General features: G+C 40.6%; 1 long non-coding RNA gene across 2 annotated transcripts; it reads right to left on the bottom strand.

The window, feature by feature from the left end:
* Positions 1-252: 252 nt before the first annotated feature.
* LOC144234003 (uncharacterized) lies at positions 253-18,247 on the bottom strand. 2 transcript variants are annotated; one of them, XR_013335832.1, is made up of 4 exons: positions 18,165-18,247; positions 15,454-15,635; positions 14,820-14,936; positions 253-2,479 (listed from the first exon to the last, which is right to left on the bottom strand). It is a non-coding gene; the product is annotated as an uncharacterized LOC144234003 (long non-coding RNA). The 2 variants fall into 2 exon arrangements; XR_013335833.1 differs by having other exon boundaries at positions 15,454-15,632.
* Positions 18,248-18,463: the final 216 nt, after the last annotated feature.

Below are 18,463 nucleotides of genomic sequence, written 5' to 3'. Positions count from 1 at the left end.
AGGTGTTTGGAGATTTAAAAATTTATTTGTGGCTCAAAAAACATTGTAATAGAAATCAGAAAATTCTCAGAACCAAATAATGAAGAATGTCATATTCAATATTTGCGAGATGCTGCTAATAACATCTTACTTCAGGAAAAATGGACAACTGTATATTCCTAAAGTACACCTAAAAGGCTCAAAATGAATGAACTAAGCATTCCAACCTTAGACATTAGGGGGAAAATACAGAACTTTACAAAGCAGAAAAGACATAATCAACTGTTTTTATTACGAGAAATTACATAATTACATAAGAAATCCTGGGCCAAACGCACGCGCTCGGCTGCCTGTTTTAGACCAATCAGCAGATCAACAATATCTTTTAAGGTCCAAACTCCTAACTGTGTAAGAGAAGGAAAAGGGGAAAATCTGTAAGGAATGAGGGGCAGCAGCAGAAGCCAACGGAAGAAGCAAAGCAAGACTGTGGTTTTAGCTGGGTCTAGCCTCAGCCCCAAATCCCTGGGAGCTCTGATGCACACACCACACCACCATCTTTCCCACCTTAGCAGGGGAGTGAGGTTTCTGTACCTCCATATCGGGCACTAGGCACTCACTGTTTACAGGCTGTGACAGGGATGAGTAATGCATAACTTCCAGATGCCTCCTGGTGATGTGGCTCCAATCTATCAAAGGCAAGCCTCCTGAAAACGTTGCAGGTGCCTTAGCAGCGTCGCATGCAGCAGCTGGAGGAGAATGAGCACACCAAGCCAACCCAGGACATCTGGACAGAGCGCCAACATTATCTGCTGTGCTCCACCCCTTGAACCTCTCAGGTCCACTTGCTTTACACATTAGGTTCACTCCATCCATTTGCAACTTCTCCAGGATTCTGGTGGATCACAATGTCTATGAAAACTTAAAAGAGAAGTTAGTGGGATAAACTATAGCCCCCACAGCTGCGGTTAGGCCTGAGGTCAGGACTGATAACGGTGATTGCCTTTCTTTGCTGCCCAGTCTACATTCCCCTCACCCTGTGCCAGCATTTCTGCTGGTCCAGGTGGCTTGCATGGGAATGTCTTGTCACCTGAGGGGCTCTGAGATCTTGGTGACCATGCTGTTGTCTGTCCACAGTTAAGCTCTGCTTGCCAACCTACGGTGAAAACTGAGGTCTGGATTCCCAAGAGATACCCCAGTGGCTCACATGAGTGCTAAATACAATGTTCCCTGCTACCAGAATGTAGCAGCAACCCTGCCTCCTCATGAATATCAAAGTCAGTTAGACCTGCAAGTATGGTAACTCTTTTCTCCTCTTGCTGGTCTTGCACAATGGGCGTAAAATGACCAATGGCAGCCAACGTCTTAAGTTTATTGCAACTATTAATGTTTCCCCCAGTGGAGGTGTTCCCTTTCCAGAAAACAGGACCTCTAGTTCTTCAATTGAAGAGCCTAAAATTTCAGAAACTGGAAGCAAAAGTTTCCCAAGTGGCTTGCCGGAACAGAGTGACCCTTCCCCACTCCTTGGTTCCCAGCAGTAACACAGGACCATACAGTCATCACTGACTTAAGGAGAAAATGGCAACCTTTTTCTTTAAAGTGCCAGGCAATAGATATTTTAGACTTTGTGGACCACACAGTCTCTGACGTGGCTACTTAACTCTGCAGATGTAGCGTAACAGAAGCCACAGACAATATATAAATGATGAGTGTGGTTGTGTTCCGATAACATCATGTTTTTAAAACAGCAGCAAGCCCGATTTGGCCTTTGAACCAGTTTGCCAACCTCTGCTTTAATATATATATACTATACCCTGAAGGACTGCCTTTGTAAGATATCACCTCCAAACTGTTGCTTCGGCTGTGTTTCTTGGAGGCCATTCCACTGCTCTATCAGGCTGGCAGTTTACAGATGATGTGGGATGTAGTGGGACCAGTGAATCGCACAGATATGTACTCACTGCAGAACTGCTTTTTTTCATATATTGAGTCCCTTGATCAGAAGTGACAGTATGTGGGAGATTCCACGTCAATAAATCAGACACTCTGTGAGTCCTTGAATAGAGGTGCTGACCAAGTTGATACAGACAGGAAAGGTAAACATACACTTGGAAAACATGTCAATCTTAGTCAGAACGAATTGCTTCCCTCTCCAGGATACAAGGGGTGTTATGTAATCACTAAGTTACTCCTCAAAGATCCGCGCACTAAAAGGGCTGACATCAGTCTCTGTGAACGACAGGTAGGGTGGAAGGAAGGTCAGCTTTGAGGAGGGACGCCATGCTTCTGTGCCCATGCGGAGCCTTCATCTGTCCACATGACCCCTCCATGAAATGAATCCATCACGTTGGCACAGTGGTGGCCAAGGACTGGGGCAGGTTGATATCGGCACTGCAATCTGGGTAGAGGGCAGCTGTTTGCAATGATCTCCTGCCCCTTTACTATCCTTCCTTCTGTGCAAGCATCTGAGCAGCCTCGTATGCAGGGAAAAGTCGGTCAGGACCTAGACAACAAGTGGTCTAGGTTTAGATGCCAGTCAGTCAGATTACTGTCAGCTGCTTTATTGTTTGTTGTTGTCGTTGTTGTTTAAGCAGCCTCATGAGATATAATTTGCATGCCATAAAATTCACTCATTTCAGCGTATAATTAATTTTATTATATTTCTAGTTGGACGACCATCATCACAACCTAATTTTAGAACATTTCCATTACCCTAAAAAAACCCTCATGTCCATTTATAGACATTCTCCATTATCATTCCCAGCACTAGACAGCCACCAATTTATTTTCTATCTCTTTAGACTTGCCTTTCTTAGATACTTAACATAAATGGTTTCATACAATATGTGTTCTTTTGTGACTGGCTTTTTCCATGGAGTACAATTCTGTAACTCACCCAGGTTGTGGCATGCATCAGGACTTCGTTCTTTTTTATTACCAAATTATATTCCATCGTATGACTATACCGTATTTTGTTTATCCATTTATCAGTGGATGGACATTTAGGTTCCTTCCACTCTTCAGCTTCTGTCAAAAATGCTGCCATGAATATTATGTTCAAGTCTTTGTATCAAGGTTATATGTTTTCATTTCTACTGATGATCTTAAGGAAACTGGATTCAAGCACCCTGAGGAAGGAAAGCCTCCCGTCCTCTGTGAAGTTAGGCTTGGGTTTGGCCCCTGCTACTGAGCTGGAGAGGCAGCATCCCCAAGTCCTCTCAGCTATTTCATTTTAGGCACCTAAGGAGCACTCCCAGGATCATTGGGATCACTCCCGGGATCACTCCCTGCTGTCATCAGTCAGCGCAGGGCATCTACAAACAGTCTACGCACCTCCTTAATGGGGAAACCTTCTTTTTTACACTCAGGAACAAGACATTTCTATGTAACATTGAACTGGAGGTTCTAGCCAGTTAAAGGCAAGAAAAAGAGTTAAAAATGACAAGGACTGGAAAGGAAGAATCAGAAGTGTTATTCAGAGATGTGGAGAAAACTCAAAATAATTTACAGATTAATTACTGGAATGAGAGGTTACTGTATGTGGAATCAAAACCAAGGCGTACAACTCAAGTTCTTTTACATGTGCCATCAAAACCCAGCTTTTAAGACTTTTAGAAAAAAGATTACATTGACAATAGTATATAAAAATGAGGTAGCTAGGAATAAGTCCAACCAAAAATGTGTAAGCCCTTCCTGAGGAAAACCGTAATACTTTCTGGAAGGACACTGAAAAAGGCTTCTGCAAGTAGGGAGCTATGCTATGTTTATATATATATATGTAGGCCCAATATTGCAAAGATGTCAGTTCTCAAATTGACTTATAGATTCAATTCAATCCCAACCAAAAGCTTAAGAAGTGTTGGTTTTTGTTTGTTTTATTTTCTTCGTTGGTCAGTCAATATGTGGTTTCTAAAGAACAAAGGGCCAAGAATAGTTAGGACACTCCTGAAGAAAAAGAATAAAGTAGGAAACTTGTTCTATTAGGTATCAAGGCTTATAACTAAGCTATATTCTTAAGCCCAAATTGTACCTGTACAGAAATAGGCAAAAACAGACTGGCAGGTGGGAACAGAGAACTTAGAAACAGAACACATATATATGCAAACTTGATCTATGGCAGAGGTGACAGATAACATGGATCGGTGGGTTAAGAGCCTTTTGATAAATGGAGCTGGAAAAACTGCCTATCCAAACAGATATGCAGCCTGGCTGGCTCAGTCTGTATAGCATGCAACTTTTTAAAAAATGTTTGTTTATTTTTGAGAGACAGAGTACAAGCAGAGAAGGGGCAGAGAGAGGGGGAGACACAGAATCCAAAGCAGGTTCCAGGCTCTGAGCTGTCAGCACAGAGCCCGACGCGGGGCTCGAACTCACGAACTGTGAGATCATGACCTGTGCCGAAGGTGGAGGCTTAACCGACTGACCCACTCAGGCACCCCTGTATAGCATGCAACTCTTAATCTTGGGGCTGTGAGTTCGAGCTCAACATTGGGTACAGAGATTACTTAAAAATAAAACCTATTTTAAAAACCCAACCAAATAGATATGAAATTGGAAATCAATTTGTCATCATCAGCTGCAGCTAAAATTGTGGACATTGTATGACGCAGAAATTCCACTCTGAGGCACACATGCTGGAAAAACTTGCACATTCTCACCAGAGTTTATGTACGAGAATGTTCCCAGCAATATTATATGTAAGATCAAAAGATAAGGGGGAAAATCCAAATGTCCACTAAGAAGAGAATCCACCAGTTAATTATAATATATTCACACTACAAACATAATACGAGGGAAAATTAATGCATGCAGCTCTATGAATCAAAACCTCTAAACATACTATGAACAGGAAAAAGTAACAAAATAGTTAATACAGCATGATTTCACCTATATTAACTTAATAAACACATAAAACAATATCGAATTTAAGAAAACTTACATCTGTGGTTAACAGGTAAAAATAAGGGGAGTGATAAACCATCAAATACCCCACCTGCCTTGATGATTGAGGTAGGGGACTGGTTTATGGAGGGTAAGGCATGAAATCAGGTAAAACGCTTCAAATATAGTGGTAACGTTCTATTTCTTGGGTGGTGGGTCTAGAACTTTTTAAATTGCTGATTCTATACTTTAAACATATTAACATTCCTTTGCATGCATTAAATTAAGTATTTAATAAAATCGTTTGCATACACGCTGTAGAGTCAGGATAGACCCCTATTCAAATCTGATTCAAATGTGGACACAGACACCAAGAAAGTATGAAAAGAGTTATTAATCATATAATAAGGTTTTCCAGGGAGAATAGGGTGATTCCCAAGCGGGCCCAAAAATGACTTGAGAGAAGCGAAAGGTTGGCTTAAGGTTTTTACGGTGACTGGGGAGGGTGACTAGAACAAGCGTCCCCAGCGTGGTGTGACGTTCCATAGGCACAAAGGAAAGATCACTTGGACTTTCTTACCAGCTTGCCCATGTGTGGGAGAGGTGGTGACGAGGGAGAGGTGAGGCTTAAAAGATGTCAGTTAGACGTAAATATAGAGTCACATTATTTGTAACAAAAATATTACAAAACTGTGTAGGAAACAAAAGGGATATCTGCCATTTTGGAAGTAATAGATCTACAGAGGAAGGAATATCACCTCTCCCTTTTAGATACTACTTCTCCCATTCTTCCTCCAGGAATATCCCACTAGAGAAATAACTATGGTCAAACAAACTTGGCAGAAAAATTTAAAGTCTTTACTATTCCACAGAAGAAACTCAATATCAAGAGGAATTATTATAACAACATAAACTTAGATATCAAGTCTCGTGGAGTGAAAAGAATGAGAATTGCTCACGATGTTTAGAAGTCCTTGGGATTATGCAGGAGTATAAATATCAGCTGCGTCTCTCTGGTACCTGAGCTGAGCCCAAAAGGAACCATTTGCTTTACCACCACAGTAGTAGAGAAATTCTGCAACTCTTAACCCACTGATTGCAAACAAGTACCAGGCTTGAAGCCTTCTCCCCCAGTCAAGTATTTCCTTCCTACTGGAAAGATATAGACAATGAATTATAAGTGTACATCAATTTTTGAGATACCTACTGGGTACCGCTACAGACACAAAGATGAAAAAGATTAGATCTATGCTCTTTAGGGGCTCACAGTTTCTTGTATTACTTTTGTACCCTAAGGTGTAAAAATGTGGATTTTCAGAAAACCTACAGCCAGACTGATGGCTCAAATGATAAAAGAATTCATCAGATTGCTTTCAACATACTTCAGTATTAAACAATACATGAGAACCATTAGAAACTGTATCTACTGCATGAAAAATGCTCCCAGGAGGAAATATATACATACTTAAAGAAATTCTTAATAAACATGTTGGGAGTGAATGAGAAGACCCTGAGAGCACAAGTCAGTAGAGCTAACGGTGAAGGGACAGATAGCCAAATTTCTCTGCATTCATAAAGACGAAAAATGTGAGATGGGCAGAGAACAAGGCATAAATTTAAACAGCAAGTGTTTGAGCAACTTTTAGGAATAGAACTATATACCCTGAAATTGTAAGCTGTTGGCACAAATGAAATACAAATCCCTCCATTTCCCCAAACTTTAGTACAGCGTTCTACCTACCCACACACACCCACAAACATTTAGAATAGGGCCCTCTTGGGCAGAGAGAAAGAAGGGCCAAACATCTGGTTTGATCTACAGTATGAGGTGAACACAATTATAATACTGTAAAAATATTTATGTGCCAAATGGTATCCTAACCTCTCTACATACACTAATATATTTAAGTGTTTTAAAGCAATTAATTTCATAATACTCAAGACAAACCTATAAGGTAAACAGTAATATTTTTACCATTTTCTAAGTGAGACACCAAAAGCACAGAGAAGTAATTTGCCCAAGGTCTTAGCAGTAGCTAAGAGACAAAACTGGCTCTCAGCGGCAGCAATAGGGAGAGCAGGTCCCCAAATCCTAACCACAGTTGGAGGATAACAACCCAGCTCCCCCACAACAGGAATGTTGGGAGATGTGGCCGACTGAGGACCACAGATGTGCAGAGGAGAGGGTGTGAGCTGACGGACTCAAGATGACCACCGAACAGAAGTGCAGAGCAAAGGCCCCATGAGCCCAACAGTCTAAACTGATGTCCTCCAGAACAGGGGGCAAATTCTGATCATGTGTACCATGGCCCTGCTCTTTTGGGATCACCTAAGGGACACGAAGGAGGAAAGCCGAAGGTCCTACCATTTACCAGATGGGGCTGTTGAAGACCAAGAAGCAAACTGAGCAAACTGCTCAGACAATCTCTACCCAGGACACCTAACCAGGGTGTCCTCGGGTACATTTTATGCTCTAAGTGCATAAATATATAAATAAAAGTGTGTACATTTAGTAGAATTTATTTTCATGTAAGACATATGCCTTAACTCCTTTTTTGGGTGTTAGTTTCCTTTTAAATTCCTTTCAGGTCCATACTTTTGTCTCTAAATAAATGACTTGGGTATTTTGCTGAAAGATCAGCAAAGATCACTATTCTTCTAAGACAGCTTTCATTTCCGTTTGCTAATTTCCATCCCAGTGGCCACCACCCAGGCGCATATCCCTATCCCCTTATTCCTGGACTATCTGCTCACTGGTCTCTCAACTTCACCTTCTCCAAGTTATTACTGCCTCTTTCACCCTACACGTTCAATGGATTTTCTGATTCTGAAATCTTCAAGGGTTTCCATTGCCAGTGTGAAAAAGGTTTGCGACCTTACCCAACTTAGTCTTCTCTCTCTCGTTAGCACTCCATTCTCTACCTCCCTTAACTGCAAAATACTTAGCAGAAGTTTTCCACATTAGCTGTTTGCACTTCCTTATTTCCCCTTCTCTCTTCAATCCACCACAATTCAGCCTTATCTCTACTCCTCCTCTGAAACGGCATTTGTAAACCCTTCCCGTGGCCAAATTCAATCCTCAGTTCTCTATTCTCTTCTCACATAAAGTGTCAAGCATCTGGCACAGGTGGATACTCTCGTCTTGAAAAATGTTCTTCCCTTGACATCCATGTATGATGCCATTCCAGGATAAAACCTGTATGAGTTTTGGTTTTACTCTGATTTTTACTGAGCCTCCATTGAAGCATATACTCATTTGTCTTCGGTCCTTTTCATCCTGCCACTGCTGAAGAAAGGATATTGATTGGGCCTTGTATTTCAACATAATCAGCTGCTTACAAACATGCAAAGAGCAAGATCTCAGAAAGTGTCCTCTAACACAAGAGGCTGCTGTGGCTCGGTAGCTTAGTTAGACCCGTTATCTTCCCTGAATATCTGCTCAATTGTCCTGAAGGTAACACTACCCCTCTGTAAGGTTAAATTCCTAGAACTGATCACTTCCTCCTCTGTGCCTCCTATGCCACACTCTTATGGCTCTCAAAGCCCCCAAACCCTCCATTTCACTCAATGGCTTGTGGATCTGCCTTTTATCCACAAGATTCAGAGTTTTGAGAGTTCCCTGAGGGTATACGATGTGTGTGTGTGTGTGTGTGTGTTTCTGATAATTTGCTCAGTGCCCACCACTCAATAGCTATCCAAATAATAGATGGGAAACACTTGAATGAAGGCTGGAATGAACCAGGCCAGGAGGAGCAACAAGAGAAGTTGATGCTCCAGAAGCCCGTGAAACAGGAGAGCTGGCTGGTCACCCTGTAACCCTGGCTTGGCTACAGTGAACATAAGCTTGTTCATGAGCTTTGAGTATCTGCCTGTTGCACGTACCTCTGGGGTGGGGAAATGGGCTCCTCCCAGGCCTCACATATTGTTCCCATCCACATCCTCACCTCATTTGGCTGAAGAAGAAGCGCTGAGGCAAAAAGGCTTGAGTTGAGTCCCAGATTCACCATTAACTATAAGGACATTTCAGAGCCACAAAAAGCCCATCTGTCAAATGTAAATGACTGGACTCAAAAGGCAATTGTAAAACCCAAATGGAGACTCAGCTGGACTGTGCACTCTTAACTCACAGTTTATTTCCAGATCCTAGCAGAGTGCCTAGGATATAAATGGCACGCAGTAATGTTTGTTAAACCAACAAAATGAGATCAACCTATTCTGTCTTCTAGTTCCCCCATCCTGGTGACCGGCACAACTCAGAAATCTTGGCACCTCATTCCCTGAAGTTTCACCCTCCTCCTCAATGCCACTTCTAACCTGTCATCCTATCTGGTTAGTTTCATGTTTTGTTCTGTCTTTACCTGCCTCAGTTAGCATCCCCACCCTTCCTCATGTGTTTTTCATTCTACTGATAACAGATTTTTTGGTGGATGTTAGCTTTTTAGTGCTACGAAGTATGTGGCTATGAACAAGCTCATGGATGTATCTTGAGGCACAGGCACACATTTCTGTTTCCAAATTAATTGCGCCAATTTAGACCCCACTGGCAGTGTGAGATTTCTAGTTATTCCACACCCTTGCCAATTCCTACTACTTTCTTCTTCTGGAAAATATTTTAACCATTCTGCTAGATGTGTAGTGGTATCTCACTGTGGTTTTAATTTGCATTTCTTTCTCTGATTAATGAGGCTGAGCCCTTTTCACATTTGTATTGGCAATTTGGACATCCTCCTTTGTGAAAGCTTTGTCCTTTTACTTTTGATTCCTAAGAAGTTTATTTTATATTCTGGACACAAGCCCTTTATTGACTTTATGTGTAGCAAGTAGCTTCTCCCAGTTTGAAGCTTGTCTTTACTTTTTCTTAAAGTTATCTTTTGATGAACCTAAGTTCTTTATTTGATATTATCCAATTTATCAATATTTTCCTTTATAGTGAATTATTTTATATCCTACTTAATAATTATTTTTCTGGGGGCACTGAGGTGGCTCAGCTAGTTAAGTGCCTGACTCTTGATTTTAGCTCAGGACTTGATCTCACGATTTGTGGGTTCAAGCCCCATGTAGGGCTCTGTGCTGACAGTGCAGAGCCTGCTTGAGATTCTCTCTCTCTGCCTCTCACCCCCTCGTATATGTGCTCACTCTCTCTCAAAAATAAATAAAAAATTATTTTTCTGCTCTTAACTAATATATTATCTAATATTACCTAAAATTTTAATAATCTTATATGGAGATGTATAGCTAATGAAATGCTGATTTTATGTGTTACAGGATAGGAATCAAGATTCTTTTTTTTTTTTTGTGGCATATGTAGATTTCTTTGTCCTAGCACAATATATATCTAAAAGATCTTCCTTTACCTTGTGCTCTATGTTTTTGGTTTCATAAATCAGGTATTGATATGCATGGGTCTTTTTCCTATAACCTCTATTACTTTTTTACCTTGGCTATTTGTCTATCTTTGCACATATACCCTAATTACCATCTTGGGCAAATCTCAGCCTTTTGAATTTCCAACATAAGTTTTAGAACCATCTTCTCAAATTTCACAAAATAGTTGCTGGAATTGTGACCAGAGTGCATTAAATTTATAGATCATGCTAGATTGAGGTATCTATATGACTTTGAATCTTATAATCCATGAAATGGTAGGTATATCACACATTTATTTTAGGTCACGGTTTAACCTCAACAATATTTTCTATTTTTGTGTGAAGAGTTCTTGAATACCTTTTATTTGATGCAAAATGCTGGGTATTTTTATGGTAATATATATAGTATTGTTTCTAAAACAAACTTTCATTTTTTTACCGTGATATATGGAAATACAATTGATTTTTTTCTCATGATCTTGAATCACAAACTTGTTAAATTCCTTAATTCTAAAACTCATCTAAAAACCCCAAAACTCAAAGGCCTTTTGGATTTTTCACACAATCACATTCAAATAATGACATTTAAAATTTTCTTTCTGATCTTTCGCTAATTATTTTCATTTTCTTACTTTACTGGATTGGCTAGGACTTCCAGTACATTATTGAATATAAGTGGTAGGCATAGTGTGGGAATCCTTGATCTAATCTCAAAGGGAATGACTGCAACACTTCACCATTTAGCCAGACTGTTGGTTTTCTTTATAGATAATCTTGTATCAGAATAAAATAAAATTTCCCCTCCATTTTTAGTACTATTACTAGCTAGACAACCTAAAGATATTCCCTCTCGCTGTTTTTATAGTTCTTTTCCTTATCATTGGTTTTCAGCAAATTTTTATAATGTGCACTTATTACTCCTATTGCTCTTACTATTCTATATGTAGTTTGTAACAATTCTTGAATTTGCAGCTTGGCATCTTTCATGAGATTTGGGAAATCCTCAACCATTAGTTTGTTCAAACGTAGCTTCTGCCCCATTCATGCTGGACTTGCTTTCCAGAACTTTGATTATGAACAGGGAAAGGGTTAACATTANTTCCTTAATTCTAAAACTCATCTAAAAACCCCAAAACTCAAAGGCCTTTTGGATTTTTCACACAATCACATTCAAATAATGACATTTAAAATTTTCTTTCTGATCTTTCGCTAATTATTTTCATTTTCTTACTTTACTGGATTGGCTAGGACTTCCAGTACATTATTGAATATAAGTGGTAGGCATAGTGTGGGAATCCTTGATCTAATCTCAAAGGGAATGACTGCAACACTTCACCATTTAGCCAGACATTTGTTGGTTTTCTTTATAGACAATCTTGTATCAGAATAAAATAAAATTTCCCCTCCATTTTTAGTACTATTACTAGCTAGACAACCTAAAGATATTCCCTCTCGCTGTTTTTATAGTTCTTTTCCTTATCATTGGTTTTCAGCAAATTTTTATAATGTGCACTTATTACTCCTATTGCTCTTACTATTCTATATGTAGTTTGTAACAATTCTTGAATTTGCAGCTTGGCATCTTTCATGAGATTTGGGAAATCCTCAACCATTAGTTTGTTCAAACGTAGCTTCTGCCCCATTCATGCTGGACTTGCTTTCCAGAACTTTGATTATGAACAGGGAAAGGGTTAACATTAGGCAGAGAGAGATAAGGGAGCCTCAGGGAGGCAGACTGCAGCTGCAAGTGGGAGACTGAAGAAGTAGCATATTCCAGAGCCGCGCAGGCTAGGTGCCAAGAGCGGAGGCTCACAAACTTTCTGATAAGGTCAGGGACAGAAATCCTTGGTGGCTACCCAGTCAGGGCCTTTCTCGCTCTTGAGAGCTTTATACTTTCCCTCAATAAACTCTATTGCTTTGCTCACTCTCTGTTGTCTGGAGGTTCATTCTTCTACTCCTTGAACAAGGACCAGCGAGTCTCTCATCTGCCTTTAACAGTTATATGTAGATTAGCCCTCCACATGACATCCTCTTTGTATTTCACTTTCTCATTGCTATTTTTCAGCATTTTGGGTCTCCATGTTTTATTTTGGATATGTTTTTCAGAACTTTCTTTCAGTTTGGTAATTCTCTGTTCAGTTATGCTTTATTTCTTATTATTTTATCTACTGAGTTTTAAGTATTTATTATTTTTTCATATTACAATATCTTTTGGTTCTTTTTCAAATCTACTATGTCTTTCATAGTTTCCAGTTCTCCGCCAAAATTAAAAATCTTGTCTTTTATCATCTTAAATCTGTTAAGCACAGTTTGCTAAGTCTCTGGCTGGTAACTCCAATCAATAGCTAGAGTCCTCATGAACCTAGTATTTGTTGTTTCTGCTGGTTCTTGTTAATGGTACCTTGTCTCTTTGTGTGCCTAGTTATTCCTTTTAAAATTTTATCTAACATTACATTTGCAAAATGAGAATTAATCTGTGACCTAACAATGCTTTCATTCTCCAAAAAGAATTTTGCTTTTTCTTTTCCTGCCAGTGCCTAGAGGCAACTGCAATATAAAATACCTTCATCCAAATTCAGGGACTGAGATAATGTTTATTTGTTTGTTTGTTTCTGTGTTTTAAGTTTATTTAGTTTTGAAAGAGAGGGCGTGAGCAAGGGAGGGGCGGAGAAAGAGGGAGAAAGAGAATCCCAAGCAGGATGTCTGCTGTCAGTACAGAGTCGGAGGCTTAACTGACTGAGCCACCCAGGCACTCTGAGATAATGGTTTTTTAATTATGTATTTACTTTTTTAATGTTTATTTATTATTTTTGAGACAGAGAGAGGCAGAGTACGAGCGGGGGTGGGGCAGAAAGTGAAGAAGACCTAGAATCCAAAGCAGGTTCCAGGCTCTGAGCTGTCCATACAGAACTGGACCCAGGACTCGAACCCACGAACGGTGAGATCATGACCTGAGCTGAAGTCAGATGCTTAACTGACTGAGCCACCCAGGGGCCCCAATAATGTTTTTTTTTTTTAAAGAGTGTTTCTGAGACATAATTCACACACCATAAAATTCACCTGCTTGAAGTGTATAATTCAAGAGTTTTTAGTATATTCATAGAGCTCTGTAACCTTTACCAGAATCTAAATTTAGAACATTCTCATCACCCCAAAAAGAAACCATGTTGGTTTCACTTAGCATTGGCATTCACTCTCCATTCCCTGCCCAATTTGGGCAGCCACACATCTACTTCTGGTCTCCATAGTTTTGCATTTTCTAGACATGGAATACAGAAAGAATCATGCGATATGTGGCATTTCATTTAGCATGCATTCTTTCATTTAGCGTGATGTTTTCAAGGTTCATCCATGTTGTAGCATGTATCAGTATTTCATTCTTTTTTATTGCTGGATAATATTCCATTGTACGGATATGCCACTCTTGTTTATCTATTCATCAGCTGATGAACACTGGAAGATTTCTGCTTTGGGGTATTATAATGCTACTATGAACGTCTGTGTGCAAATTTCTATAAGGATATATATTTTAATTTCTCTTGGGTATATGAATGTCTTGGTCATATGGTGACTCTATGTTTAACACTTTAAAGGGCTGCCAACCTATTTTCAAGGTCAACGGATTCTGGGCCAAGGATCTCTAAGTGTCAGTCAGTGAAGCTCTCCAGCTTCCAACCCAAAGCCATGATAGTTTACGAGGTATCCCTTTTGAGAGTCCTGGACTTCAACTTTTTTATTCTTACAACTGCCTAATGTCATAAGTAATGTCTAATCTCTTAGCATCTCAGGTACCACTTCTAAAATTAGAAACTTAGTCCATTCAAGCTGCTGTAACAGAATAACATATCCTGAGTGGTTTAGACACCACAGACATTTATTTCGCACAGCTCTGGAGGCTGAAATCTAGAGCAAGGTGTCCAGAGATTCAGTGTCTGGTAAGAGCCCACTTCCTCATTCAGGGTCTTCCAGCTGTAATCTCACATGGCAAGAAGGGTGACAGGCTCTGTTATAAGGGCACTGATCCCATTCATGAGGGCTCCGCCCTCATGACCCACTCACCTCTCAAAGGCCCCACCTCCAAAGACCACGATCACAGGAGGATTAGGTTTCAACGTGAATTTGGGGGGAGATACAAACATTCAGCCTACGGCAGAAATACTCCCAGGGGAAAAACACCACCAAGTTCCATTACTCAGCTCTCTAGATTCCTTTCTTCTCTCCATTCTCAGCCTGATAATTATTCTCTATCTTGTTACATCTTTTATGCCTTCAAGTCGATTTTCTAATGTAAAATCTTCTTAGATTTTCTGGGTTTCTCAGAGTTTGATCTGAATTACCTGGTCTATCACTATTGATTGTGGAAGCCCTGTAGTTATTTCTTTAGTTGTTAGTTTTCCCTGACTCCTTCAGGGAAAGGACTGCATCTGGTCTTTTCCGCAGCACCAGATCTTGTCATCTAGCAGACGCTTTAAGAATGTTTATATCAGTCTAGGTTATTGCTTCCAAGTGTGAAACGGATTCTAAGTGATCTAAGCTGCTCACACAATCTGGGAAGGTCGGAAAGCCAACCACAGTAACTATGAAGCCAGAACAAACCTCGCGCCACAGATGATCCAGGGCAGACGCGGTCACGGATATCACCAACGCTGGATGCTGGGCACTGATAACTGCGGTGTGGCTGCTGCTAAACAGGAAGGGCACCCAGGGAAATGGCTGGAAATAGAGAGTGGGGAAAGCTGAGGAAGGGAGGGCAGGTCAAGGGCATGATGTTTTGGAGACAACTGGTCTTGTAAAGGAATTGATAAGGGAATTCCACCTATTTTCAGGATTTCAGAAATTGTAGAAATCCCACAGAACTGGAAAGCAGGTTTATTGATGGCCAGGGTCATTCCAAAGTGAATTATTGGCGAGTCATTTCCAAAGGCTGAGCAGATGATACAAATGAATAAAATGACCCAGAAAGACAGATTCCACCGTGACCACCCCACCCCTCCTCTTCCTTGCCCTGCCATGCCCTGCTTGAGAAGACTATGATCTGTTTCACATATTCTTCTTTTCCAAAGTCCTCACACTCCTTTCTTGTCATCACATCCTGAGCAATTTAAATTCCACTGCTTTTCAAAAGGATTTCTTCAGAAACTGCTCTGTGAGCCAAGGGTACTAATGACCTCTATGTCAGTGCCTTTCAAGTAGAATTGGACTTGTTAATAAAAATTATTATGTTTCTCACCTGCTTAGATACAGCTTTCATCATTAAGAGGTTTCTTCAGAAGCACGGGACTCCCCAGGGACTATCCTCTGGTTTTCAGTCACCCTACCCACAGTGCGTTAATTCCAAAAAGTAAGGGGTAGTTCTCAAGAGGCCTAGGGTGGTCTGACTTTGCCATAAAGGACTCCTTTTTCTTGTTGCTGCTGAGAGAGAGAGAAAAAAGAGAGAGAGAGAGAGAGAGACTATAAATATCAAGCAGTTTCCACGCTTAGCAAAGCCCAACATGGGGCTTGACCCTGGGATCATGACCTGAGCCAAAATCAAGAGTTAGATACTCTGAGCCACCCAGCCACTACCCCAAAGACCTTTCTCGTAACCGAGTTTTGTGAGGTTCCTAGGCAGTCTGTTATCCTCTTTCCCCCTATTTCTTTCTGTGTTTGTTTGTTGTATTGTAGCCAGGGATTTTAGTTGTTAAGAGGGAGTATTAGGCGACACACACTCCCTCTTGGTCAGAACCGTAAGTCCTATACCCACATATTTTTAAAGTGATGGAGGAGCGCCCGGGTGGCTTGGGCAGCTAAGCGTCCAACTTCAGCTCAGGTCATGATCTCACGGTTCGTGGGTTCGAGCCCCGCGTCGGGCTCTGTGCTGATGGCTAGCTCAGAGCCTGGAGCCTACTTCAGATTCTGTGTCTCCCTCTCTATCTGACCCTCCTCTGCTCATGCTGTCTCTCTCTTTCAGAAATAAATAAAAAACATTAAAAAATTATTTTAAATAAAATAAAGTGATGGATATCATCCTAACACTTAGATATAAATAAATTAATCTAAAGCTTTCCTCTAGATAAATACCCTACCTCCTTTTTCGTTTCTTCAAACTTACAAACAACATTGTAAAGAACATCTGAATATTTACCTTGCAGAGGTGGAAATGTTAGGTCAAAAGGGATACCCATTTTAAATTTTGATAAACTTATCCAATTCACCTCAAATTTATTAATGCCAATAATGAATGCACATATTCGTGGATATTTTCACTAATCATTTCACTAATTATACATTATCAAATGCTTTAATCTTTGACAATCCAACACGTAGAAAATACTTCTTAAATTCTCACTGACTCATATTTCTGTGGATATTAAGTTTGAAAAGAATTTAAGTGATCAGTGGTAACTTATGGATAGTTTTATATCATTATTTAACTATTTCAGTGAGTTGATGTATATGTATAAGCTTATCATTTGCTTTTCAAACATATTTAAGATGTCTCATTTTTTAATGGAAGATCATGATGATAATTTGGTCGTTACTTGTGAGATATTTCTACCTTTTTCCTATCGTACTTAGACAGGACTTCTCCAAAATAATAACAATATTTTTGCGGTAAGAAAGATGATCCCCCATCACTCTCAAAGATATCCACATTCTAATCACTGGAAACTGTGCATATATTATCTTACACAGCAAAAAGGAATTCAGGGTGCAGAGAGTATTAATGCAGCTAACAGGCTGGATACAGATGAGAAAATATAGATTTAGAAAGTAGCAGGTCGTTGACGATCTCAGCAAGGGAAACTGAGGAACAGAAAAGAAGCTGAAGCATCAAATTATTTTTTCAAGAGCATTATCTGAGAAGGAAAGGGGAAAATTATTAGTGTGTCCCTGGTCCTTTAAAACCCTCTCCTGAATATTGTTCCATAGAGATTAGTAATATTTAACAGAAGATATAATCCACCTTGAAAATGTTATAGTAACTATGGGCTGTACGTAATAATGACTCTCTTTACATAATATTGCTACAAGGAAAAGTAGATGCATTACTTGAGTTCATTCCAGTAATTTTGCTGGGTTTATGAGCACCCAATCCAGTATATTCTGTCCGCCTGACTCTAACTATGCCAACAAGGTAAATTAGTATATTTGACAGACGAATAGAGATGTTATAATTTTATAATCCTTCCCAAACGCAGACCATTTTGTGCTTACAATTAAATAGCCTTTGTCCACGGCCTAATTAGTATAACTGGACTTAACTCCGAACGGAAGGTCTGCCTCACCGTCCACAGTTTTATACGAATTATTGTGTTCATGGACAAGCCTGCCACGGCAAACAACCCGCACAAGGTCACGCAGCAAATCAAAGCAGTGGTGTGGATTCCAACTGAGGTCTGACTGGTTCCCAGGCCTAATCTTCCCACCCTTCTACCTATGTCAGCCCGCACTCCCTGCGGCAATGGAACAGAGTCCTCACTCTCAGGGCACTCAGTGTAGAAGGGAACACAGAGCACACAAGAGTATCGTGTGAGCAGTAGTAACACAAAGAACAACACAACGCGGCTATCACTTCGGGAACCCCTACCACTTGGCCGACTTTGGGCTGAACACTTCGTATATCCTCAGGTCAACTATGTGAAGTACGGATTAAGCGCGTTTCACAAACCAGGAAACTGACGCAGGGAGATTCCGAAAATCGCACAATTATTAAGCAACGACACTGAGTCCCCGTGACCGCAGTCCAGGCTCTGTAACCACCCACACTTGGGGTTAAAATCTGGCTCTGAGGTGTGTTAATTCCGTGGCCTCCGGCTAGCGCCACCCTCGACGAGGGCTGCCTAACAACGCCCCGTGCGCGGGCCATTCCTTGAGCGCCAGGGTCCGGGTCTCGCGCCCGCCGCACCACCGGCTCCCCTGCATCCGCCCGCACGCTTCCCCGCGTCCCTCTGCGCTCACCTCTCCACCTCCATCGGCAGCAAGGGGCCTCGCATCGCCGCGCGCAAACGCGACCGAACCCTGCGACCCGAGCCCCGCAGCTCNCACTAATCATTTCACTAATTATACATTATCAAATGCTTTAATCTTTGACAATCCAACACGTAGAAAATACTTCTTAAATTCTCACTGACTCATATTTCTGTGGATATTAAGTTTGAAAAGAATTTAAGTGATCAGTGGTAACTTATGGATAGTTTTATATCATTATTTAACTATTTCAGTGAGTTGATGTATATGTATAAGCTTATCATTTGCTT

This window comes from Crocuta crocuta, unplaced genomic scaffold (genome assembly GCF_008692635.1).
Source record: "Crocuta crocuta isolate KB4526 unplaced genomic scaffold, BGI_CrCroc_1.0 scaffold55, whole genome shotgun sequence".
In the NCBI taxonomy this organism is placed as follows: domain Eukaryota; kingdom Metazoa; phylum Chordata; class Mammalia; order Carnivora; family Hyaenidae; genus Crocuta; species Crocuta crocuta.
This window is presented reverse-complemented; position numbering and strand designations above follow the sequence as displayed.